General features: G+C 40.4%; 1 long non-coding RNA gene across 1 annotated transcript; it reads right to left on the reverse strand.

Annotated features, from left to right (window-relative positions):
- Positions 1 to 2,199: 2,199 nt before the first annotated feature.
- Positions 2,200 to 3,196, reverse strand: LOC126355787 (uncharacterized). The gene is made up of 2 exons (XR_007565531.1): positions 3,030 to 3,196; positions 2,200 to 2,956 (listed from the first exon to the last, which is right to left on the reverse strand). It is a non-coding gene; the product is annotated as an uncharacterized LOC126355787 (long non-coding RNA).
- Between the last annotated feature and the right edge of the window lie 8,042 nt (positions 3,197 to 11,238).

The raw sequence follows: 11,238 nt of genomic DNA on the forward strand, positions 1-11,238 counted from the left end.
TCACCCAAACGATTCATCAGTTCACAGTCCGGGTCCATGTTCAAATTGATCAGCCTCAGCAAATTCGCAATGGAGCAGGAAAGACAATCGACGTTGAAGTTCAATCACCCCGATGCAAGGAACTAACTTTGACCAATCCGAGAAGAGTGAGTTACTGGATAGAATGCATTGTCATGTTGGTAGAAGTGTAGGTGAGAGAATGTCGTAAAAGTCCTGGTTACAATAATGAATATGAGCAATGAGGATGTTTTTGCCAGGAGGAACGGAAGTTGCTGAAGAGTCGAGTGCACGTAAAAGTGATGTAATACAGATTCCAGATGAGGTAACAGACGTTGCAGTTATGAACACATTTTTGTAACAGTACTGCAAAATTACAACGAAGAGACGAAGTTAATATTGAGCTTAAGTGCAAGATTTGGAAGAAGATACATTTGACAGCTGATTAACAGAATATTTTAGCGCCTGTTTTGTTGGAGTAGCACATCAAAGCACTTGTATAAAATCGCCTCATTCAGTTTACATTAAAGTCAACTGTGTATTTAAATGTTAGTTCGGTGTTTCTTCTGTGCGTTTGTTCTAACTCGCAACGACTAGAATTCTCAATGATTTGGCCGAATTTCGTATGGCAAATTTGTTCGACGTTTGCCGTGATAGTGATTCAGCTATTGAAAGGACTTTCGGTTATGGTTTGCAGAAACGTGAGAGATTCTGTGAAGATCGACAATGCCTTGGCGGTGCGAATAAAATGTTCTTAAAACGCTATCTGCCGACGGGCGTACTGTAAGACGCATTTGCAGGAAGATTTCCATTCGCAAAGATTCTTTTTTCACAGGTAGTCATTACTATCGAATGCATTATCAAAATGACTTCTGTAGCTTCGAACTATGAACAGGAATTTTTGACGCGTTAACTGCAAATCTCTGCTAATACGGCTGTTGATTGGAAACAGTTCTGCAGACATTTGGCACGAGTGTTTCGTGTAAGAACCGATTTTTTAGGCGGTCTAGGGCGTACAGTTTGGGTCGACGAAAGCTGTTTTGTCCGACAATACTATGGAGGTGACAAGGTTAAGGAACAGTGGGTATTCGGCGGATACGACAGACCAGAGAAAGATTCCTCGTTCCTTTAGTTCGAAGAGACGCTGCAACTTTGCTGCCGATTCTACAACAATATGTGCGGCCTGGGACCTCTATTGTTTCTGATTTGTTGGGAGCGTTAATAGACCAGAATGTAGGTTACCAGCATTTGACTTAATCATTCCATGCATTTCGTTGACCAATTATTCACGCAACTACTAATCGTGTTGAAAGCGTTTGGCAGAAAGAAACAAGCGCATGTTTCGTACTCATCGCTATATGCTGTCCAAATATTTGGCCGAGTTTCTATGGCGGCAACGCTTTGGATCAAACCCATTTCACAATTTGATCACATCCGGCGCGTTTGTCCGAATGCTGAGATTTAGCTTGCTGCAGGTTAACTTTAATGATCTTTACGCATTGTTACATTTTGATTAAATGACAACTTTGCTTTACTGTGTCAAAACTGATGACATGTCATTCGTGATCAGCATAGTCAAAGCGACTATAATCCGTTAAAAAAATTCATGGGTGTCCCCCTAAACTCGATAAATGTCCAAAAACGTTCTGGGAATGGTGTTTATAGTACAAATTTTCAATATGAATGTAAAATGATTCGTTCCACATGACGATTTATCGTGCAAAAATAATCCATGAACAATTGACGCACTAAGTCTCCGAAAGGAAATAATTTTCTTAAACCTTGATTACACGAACTTTGTTGATGCTGCTTCCTCACAGTGGAAGAGGCACACGGATGCGAAGATTTATCCCCATACTTCGTCCTCTTACGGCAGTTCCTTGAAACAACTTAAGAACATACAACCCACTTTGTCCGTAGACGAACCGGAGAATTCCTCTAATTCCACTAATTTCACTTATTTCACTGGGCTTCCACTTATGTTGTGGGTTGAATACATTCCCATCTATTTCTTCATGAAAGATGCGAGATCACTCCCCTTTTGGTTATTGAGAGTGACTTTCTTTTTACCTTTTTAGTTTCTACAGTTGTGGAAATTCTCGAAACAGTGGGATAAATTCTAATAAAACCATTTTCACCGAAGACGAGCGGCGAAACTTCGATAACTGCTCGCATCGTGTTAAGTTTCTTGTCTAAAAGCTCTCGCAAACACGATCTATGCTTGACAAGTTACACAGCGCGGTAAAAATATAGTTACGTTTATTAATGGTAATGAAATCTACTTCACAGCGTACGGGGGTGGTGGATCTTCACGCTACCCTTGTGTACCCACTACTCCGCCATAAACTGAAACGTTCTATCAGCCACGCTATTTGTAGAAGCTGTGACCGTCTCAACGCGTTATGCACCAGTATTTACTTGTAATTACGGGACACCCTTTGTGCTCGTCTTCAAACACCGTTGCTAACTGTGGTTGATCTTTGCAGTAAGTATTCTATGCAATGAAAGTTCTGCGACATTTGACAACATAGCGCAACTACGAAGCTATATGTCCCTAAGCAATTATTGCACAAACCGTCAAAAATCCCGAATTAACAGTTATTAAAACAAGTTTCACTACAAGGAGTATGCTGAAGCAACAAATTTTTCCACCTTTTTCCGAAGTTTAAGTGAAAATTCTCTAAGGAATGAAAGTAAACCAAAGTTCGCTAAACACAGCAAGCACTGACATCACGCATTGGCTTCTTCGTTGACCGCAGATAAACAGGGAATACTCTTTAACAGCTGCGCTGTGAGGCGTATCAGCAAAGAATGATCCGTACTTACCGAGAACACCGCAGTCAGACAGCAAGCAGCATAGAAATACAGACCCAGAACGCACTGCTCCCCGAATACGGACAACCGCCTTCGTAGCTGTCGTCCTAGTCTCCATTTCGTTATCAACATGCAAGTAGCCGAACTGGAGTAAAATAAAAAGATTCGCCGCAGGCGGCCAAACACCCAGAACCGGAACTCAAGTCCAGAATACTCACATTTTACTCTAAACTCTGGTATAACTACTCATACTCTCCACGGAAACGAAAGCCTCGCACCGTAAGGCCGATCTGCGGCACTCGACGTCAACACTGTGAGAGTTAATGGGGTACCACCGCTTGCACAGACACCAAGTGAATCGACCCTAGCGCCTTCCGTACCAGCAATCGACACGAATCACATCTCGATATCAGGCAGATGTCGCAATCTACAAATTTGTAGAGAACTCTCAGGGCAGGCTTTCCAGTCATGATTGTCGATACCGGATATATATTTTAATATGAAGAGTCTTGGTTTCTGGCACTGTGCAGCGTATTAAGTTATGGATGAGGTGTTACCTGTAGTACTTCGCTGGGCTATGGAAAATGGTTTCAGTTAACCTCTGAAGGAAATTAAATCAACGCGATATTCGACTTTAGTAGGGAAGAGGGCACACTATCTTCCACCGCAACGTTTCTTTCCTTATTGGAAGGTAAAACTGAGAGAAATATTCAAATTAATAAGAAATATTCTGCGCATGGTTATGAGTTTGCCACGGGAAAGACACTTTACAAATGCGATGCCATGATGGGCCTAGTAACCTTACGCATATCTACGCAAATTTAATTAAACCTTTCAGCATACTGAGTCGTTACTATGTCTGTAACATCGACGGCTTTAAGGTTTAAATTCTTTCCGTGTATTAGACCCTAGTTGTTATTGAGCACGATCGACAATAGCTGTTTGAAGGCTCGTTGACCGTAAAACACTACTGTGCATTCCATGTAAAAAGTAAACATTCGATCGGACTTCGTAAAAATAGATCTTCAGGTCCGACCTGTGGAGAATAATATGCGGCACGTCGCAATAAGCAATCGTTCGTTTCGCTTTCAAATAACTTGACCACAATTCCGTGATACATCTACCTGGAAAATATAAAATCATTAAAAAAATTCAATACGGTAATGCTAAAAGGTTCACTACAATAATTGCAGACCCCGATATTTATGAATCCTAACCTTATGTTCCATAAAAATATATAACATACGAATTTCGGCAACCTACCTTTTACTACATCGAATGTCAAAACACAAGTCAATCCTAAAAAGAGAAAGTCTCCGTTTCTTCCAAAAATCACTTGTTTCTTTCGAAAAATTAACGTAGGTTTGCTACAGAGGTTTCCTTTTTACGGTTTTCAATTTTTCATTAATATCTGTTAGTTAATCATTGACATTATATATCTTACTCGTGAGACAGGAGGTTTAACGATTTGAAATTTTCTGCGTGAAGGAGGGACTGAAACGACTTTTTTTTTTTTTTTTTTTTTTTGTTTACGCTTCACTGACCTGAACTCTGCGTGTTTCCGTATAAGAGCACCTCACATCTAGGATTTGGCTGGAATTTTTAAAATGGAAATTAGGTGTGGTTACTTGACTAGAGTACACGCAGTTTCCTACGTTCACACAATCTTACAAGTTAACAAAAACTGATTATTCTCCACAAAACATTTGAGCATTTAATGACTCTTTCAGGACGTCTGGAAACATTTTGTCCTTAGTCTGGTCAGATATTTTGGTTTTTTAACCAGTTTGGCTGCGTATTGATGAAACCGGACTAAAAACACCAATCTCAATCTTCAGACTTCCTTATTTTCAATGTTTTTAATTACATGACTTTCAGTGCCTGATACACTTATGAAACTTGGGAAACGCCATGGAATAGATGCTCAGTTTGTAAAAAGGCGAAGAATAATTTTAGTATTTTTAGTTGCAAGATAAGTAGAATTAATTTTTGAGTAGGTTTCCTTGATGTTTTGGAATAGTACTTTGAAATTTACAGTTCATTTGAATTAAAGTGATGAATTCAAAAGTATTTTCTAGAACGACTTTTCTTTATGTTTCATTGTGATCGTATTATACAGTTTTGACTTCAGTTTGCGGATTAGATAACTTTGTTTTACAGAAGTGGGTTTAATAATGAATAAGAAAATAGGAATGCAGGTAAGCCAAAGTGAACATCATAGTGAACGTTTTACCATAGCCAAAATAGACGCGAAGCCCATGCTTACTACTGTAGTACAAGTTTATATGCCAACTAGCTCCGGGGATGATGATGATGATGATGAGATTGAAGAAATGTATGATGAGATGAAAGAAATTATTCAGGTAGCTAAAGAAGACGAAGATTTAATTGTGATGGGGACTGGTTTTTGCCAGTAGGCAAAGGAAGCGAAGAAAGAATAGATGGTGAATATGGAATGGGAGGAAGGAATGAAAGAGGAAGCTGGCTGGAAGAATTTTGCACACAGTATAACTTAATCATCGTTGACACTTGATTTAAGAATCACAAAAGAAGGGCATATACAAGGAGACATCGGAAGGTTTCATTTTAATTCTATAACAGTAAGACAGAGATCTAGGGGCCAAATATTAAATTGCAAGATTTTTCCAGGTGCAGATGTGCACTCGAGCATTTTATTGGTTATGAAATGCTGATTAAAACTGAAGAAATTGGAAGAAGACAGGAAATTAAGGTGATGGGACGTGAATAACATAAAGAAAATTAATAATTTTTTATTACTGATGTACAGATGATTAATTATTCAACACTCATACCAAAGATTAATTTGAAAAGGATTTAACACTGGGGGACAAAAGAAGATTTACGCTCTTCGTTTATTAGTTTTAGTAACAGTTACCATTCGTTGTTCTTATGTCCTGGTAATTAGACGTATAAACGAAGTGCTCGGTATTGTCAAGTGAAATTGTGGTAAATAATGAAAGCAACTTCTGAAACAATATGAGTTTCTCATTTACGATACCATGGATCCCAACTCCTGCAATTATTATTAATTTAATTTTGGATGGAGACTTTAGAAGCAGGTGACGATCTTCATGACGGCGCTGCTCAACTATGTAACTATAGAGGTACGTGAATGTGTTTATGCCTTTCCCTTCGTGCCCAATTTCAGTATTTAGGTCATATTTGCCGCGACATTCAGAACATGCAGACTTTCTTTTCATTTAATTACGAAGTCCGATCATTTTCTTACTCAAGCGAATAGATGCATTTTAACCACAATTCTTCTTACGTACACCACGGGGAATGATGGTACCTAGAATATACGTGCCTCTATCCCGATCGTGCGTTCGCGTACAACTGAGTATGTACCAAAGTAACTATACTTATGACCCATTTCCTTTACAGTATTAATTCTTATTTTGAAGCACTCACTCGCGAAAGTTCGTGTCCTTTTGTTTTATGTAGTCAGTCCTTAATAACGTTACTTTTAATATTCAGTGGTTTAGTTTCCACAATTGACCTCTGCCTATGTCGCAACGGCGCTTCACGCGAGACATTTACTATGCGATGTTCGTACTAATTCTTATTTCAAAATTGCGACACCGGCTGACTACGTTTCTAGCAATTTAACAGGGCGATTACAATAAGTTAACAGAACCAGAGGTTGCTATAAGTCTCAGAGGCAGCATTAAGCAACAGTTGACTAGAACAGGGGAAAAGAACACAGCAGAAGACGAACGCGTAGCTTTAAGAGATGAAATAGTGACCAGGCAGCAGAGGATCAGATAGGTAAAGAGATAATGCCCAGTAGAAATCCTTGGATAACACGAGATACATTCAGTTTAATTGATGAAAGGAGAAAATATAATAACGCAGCGAATGGAGCAGGCGAAACGGAATACAAACGTTTAAAAAATCAAGTTAACAGGAAGTGCGAAATGGCGAAGCAAGACTGGCTAGAGGACAAATGTAAGGGTCAAGGGATCTAGAGCCAATCAGATAGGCCATTCCGGCGCGTCCTGCTGCTACTGGCTAACGCGAATGACGTCAGCAGGTATACTGTTCTACCGCGGTACTGATGCACATTATTAAGCATCGCTTGAATCTAAAATTATAATAAATGAACACCTCCATGTCACAGTAACACCCACCTTGAAAGACTTAAAATTAAGAGCTAGAACACACTGTAATTCAGGAAGATCACAAAGCAACTCACTAAAGATTTTACTTCATGGGGATTTTATAAGTACCCTGTTTTAGATTGTGTGTACATATGCCTTTTTCAAAAGAAGGTTCTTGGTCTTACGTAGAGAGAAACCATTTTGTGATGTATTTCGGTACTCTTTGAAGATATAGTAGAAATTATCTTTTGCATGAGTCCGTCACACTTAGCAATATGTCGCCCATGAAAACTGCAGAATATCACTTAAAACTCAATTAATTTATTGAACCGATCAATTGAAGGAGAAGAGAGCTTATACCAGTCATTAATGGTTATGTAGTCTGAATCCGGAAGAAGTTTCTTTGAGAGTGACCCCAAGAAACTATCAATGTAAGGTTGAATGTGGCCTGGTCTGAAACATTGTCAAATTTGTTGTTTATTGCAGGAAAAAACTGACGATTGACTCTAAATAACTAATAGTATGAAGTCATCCAGATGAGTACTAAATGAAATCCTCTAGATTTGCATGATTTATCGTGTAACGGGAATTTAAAGGATGTAAATTCAAGTAAATACTTAGGGACTACCATTACGAATGACTTAAATTGGAACGATCACATAGGTAATGTTGTTGGGAAAGCAAACCAAAGACTGCAATTTATTGATACAACTCTTAGAAAACTCAACAGGTCTATTAAAGAGGCTTACTTTACGCTTATCCGCCCTCTTCTGGAGTATTGCTGTGTAGCTTGCGATCCGCTTCAGACAGGATTGACGGAGGACTTTGACAAAAGTTTGAAGAAAGGCAGTTCGTTTTGTATTATCTTAAAATAGGAGAGAGAGTGCCTTGGATATGATACGTGAACTGGAATGGCTATCATTAAAACAAAGGCTTGTTTCGTTGCAATAGAATCTTCTCGTGAAATTTCCAACACTAACTTTATCCATCGAACTGGAAAATATTTTTCTCGGCGCCCATCTACATAGGGAGAAATGAGCAGCGTAATAAAATAACAGAAATAAGAGTTCGCAGGGAAGTATTTACGAGCTCGATTCTCCCGCGATCTGTTTCAGAGTGGAATAATAGAGGAATAGCTTGAAGGTGATAGGATGAACCGTCGGTCACTTAATTACGAAATGCAGTGTATTGACGTAGATGTAACATAAGCACGTCCCTCTACTTCAACGTACTTCGAATACTTAGCTTGCAGGCCCTTCTTACTTCTTTCAAAAATGGCTCTAAGCACTATGGGACTTAAAGTAGTTCTAAGTCTAGGGGACTGATGACCTCAGGTGTTAACCTAACTAACCTAAGGACATCACACACATCCATGACCGAAGCAGGATTCAAACCTGCTACCGTAGCAGCAGTGTGGTTCCGGACTGAAACGCCTAGAACCGCTCGGCCAGAACGGCTGGCCCTTAACTCTTGTGTAGAAAGGTGTTCAGTATACTGCTGCATCCATTATCAATAAGCCACCAAAAGAATTCAAAAATGTTAGCAGTAATCCACACGCGTTCAAATCGAAACTGAAGAGTTTCCTTATAGGTCACTTCTTCTATTCTGTCGAGGAGTTCCTTGCAAAATTAAGCTGCTTCTTGTGTTATATTGTTCCAACTGTTTACTAAATTTATGGTTTGTCGATTCAAAAACATTTTATTTTATCAGTATTATTTTTGTGTTGTAGTTTCAGGTACTGTTCCATTACCTTGAAGATTTGTTCCTGAATTTGGTCCTATGAAACTAGTCGCGTAAATGACAATAAATGAAATAAGAATCGAGCTACATGAAGGAGAGGCAGTGGTTGTGAAGGGAGTAACATACGGATATAGAATATTCCCGATGTTATAAAATCCGTACATTGAACAAGCACTAAATGAAATCAAAGAAAAATTTGGAGTAGGAATTAAAGTTCAGGGAGAAGAAATAAAAACTTCGAGATTTGCCAGTGACATTGCTATTCTATCAGAGACAGCAAAGGAATTGAAAGAGCAGTTGAATGTAAAGAACAGTGTCTTGAAATGGGGTTATAAAACGTACATCAAGAAAAGCAAAACATGGATAATGGGATGTAGTCGAATTAAATCATGCGATGCTAAGGGAATTAGAAAACGAGACATTCGAAGTCATAGGTAAGTTTTGTTGTTTATACAGCAAGAAACTGATGATGGTGGAAGTAAAGGGGATATACACTGAGAAGGCAGAACATTATGGCCACCTACTTATTCGCCGGTATGTCCACTTTTGGCACTGATAACAGTGGTGACACATGGTAAGGAAGCAATGAGGCCTTGGTAAGTCGCTGGAGGGATATGGTACCATATCTGCACACACAGGTCACCCAATTCCCGTAAATATTGGGGAGAGGGCAATAAGCTCTGGCACCACGTTCAATGACTTCTCAGATTTTTTCGATCGTGTTCAGATCTGGCGAGTGAGAAGGTGGGGGGGGGGGGGGGCTGCACATGAACTGGAACTCGCCGCTGTGTTCCTCGAACCACTCCAACACACTCCTGGGTTTCTGACATGGCGCATTACCTTGTTGAAAAATGCCACTGCCGTCGGAAAACATGATCGTCATGAATGGGTGTACGTGGTCTGCAACCGTGTGTTATACTCCTTGGCCGTTATGGTGCCTTGCATGTGCTCCACTGGATCCATGGATGCCCACAATAATGATCCGCAGAGTGTAATGGAGCCGCCGACAGCTCCTATCCGTCCTGCTGTACAGGTGTCAAGAGGCAGTGCTCGAGGAAGACGAGTTTGCGCCTTCCCATTGGCCTGATGAGGAACGTCTTGGAATTCATGAGAGCATGCAACTCTCTCCACTGTGGAAATGTCCAATGCCGATGGTCACGAGCCCAGTTGCCAATGTCGTGGTATTAACATTGGTACATGCATGGGTCGTCGGTGTGGAGGCACACTGTTAGAAGTGTTCGATGCTCTGTGTGTTCAGACACACTTGTACTCTGCCCAGCATTAAACACTTATGTTAGTTTAGCCCCAGTTCGTCGCCTGTGCTGTTTCACCAGTCTGCCCAGACTGCAATGTCCGAAATCTGTAATGAGGGATAGGTGCCCAGTCCCAGAACTTCTGGACGAGGTTTCACCTTGGTTTTGCCTTGTTTTGAAGGCACTCACCACAGGACTCCTCGAACACCCGCAAGTCGTACAGTTTTCGAAATGCTCATGTTAAGTCTCTGGACCATCACAACCTTCCCTAGACCAAACTCAGATAGATCGCGCCTTCCCCATTCTACACACCGTAAGGATGCTTGCTGACACAACGTGCGTGTGTCTGACTAGCAGTCATTCCTTTCCATGTGATGCTGCTACAGCCTGGAACGGTTTATACCGATAGCAGGCCGGTATTCATAATGTTATGACCGATCAGCGTAAAATGTAGGTTGGCAATGGGAAGAAAAGTATACCTGAAGAGGGATTTGTTAACATCTAATACAGATTTAATTTTTCCGTAGACTTTTTTTAAGGCATTTGCCTGGAGTGTAGCCATGTATGGAAGAGAAACATGGACGATAAACACTTGATACAAAAAGAGAATAAAAGCTTTCGAAATGTGATTTTACAGAAGAATGTTTAAGATTAAATGGGTAGATCACGTAACTAGTTAAGAGGTACCGAATAGAAATGAGCAGACAAGAAATTAGAGACACAGCTTGACCAAAAGAGCGTATCTCAAAATGAATCCTATCAACGGATCCAAAGGGATCGCCAGTACAGTACTGCACGGAAGTGTGGGATGTAAGTAAGCAGATTCAGAACGATACGGGTTGCAGCTGTTATTAGGAGATGAAGAGGCTCGCACAGGATAGTGAAGCATGGAGGGCTGCATCAAACCAGTCTTCAGACTGAAGATCACAACAACAAGTATAATTTACAAAACAAGATTTTGTTGTATTTCTATGTCGGAAGGTTGAAAACGTTATTATGCGATGGATGGCGCGTATGCGTGGAATTCTCTGACATCAGCCAGGCAGGAATCGCGGCGTTTAGGCGATCGAAGTTGCTACTATGCTGCCTCTTTTGTGGGGTCGCCATCCGTTGAAGTCATTATCGCTCGGCTCTTCTTCATTGGTTAGAATAGTCGCTCATCCGGGTTTGTATGCAGTTCACCTGTAGGCCTCTGGTCGTGCATCCGTGCATTTCACTTTAGAATGCGTAGTACTAAAGGACTCACTGCCCTCCCCTTGTTTCCACTCCCCAATGATTTCAACAACCTTTACGTGGACGTACTTTATTTCTTA

The sequence above is a fragment of the Schistocerca gregaria genome, chromosome 3 (genome assembly GCF_023897955.1).
Source record: "Schistocerca gregaria isolate iqSchGreg1 chromosome 3, iqSchGreg1.2, whole genome shotgun sequence".
NCBI classification, from domain to species: Eukaryota; Metazoa; Arthropoda; class Insecta; order Orthoptera; family Acrididae; genus Schistocerca; species Schistocerca gregaria.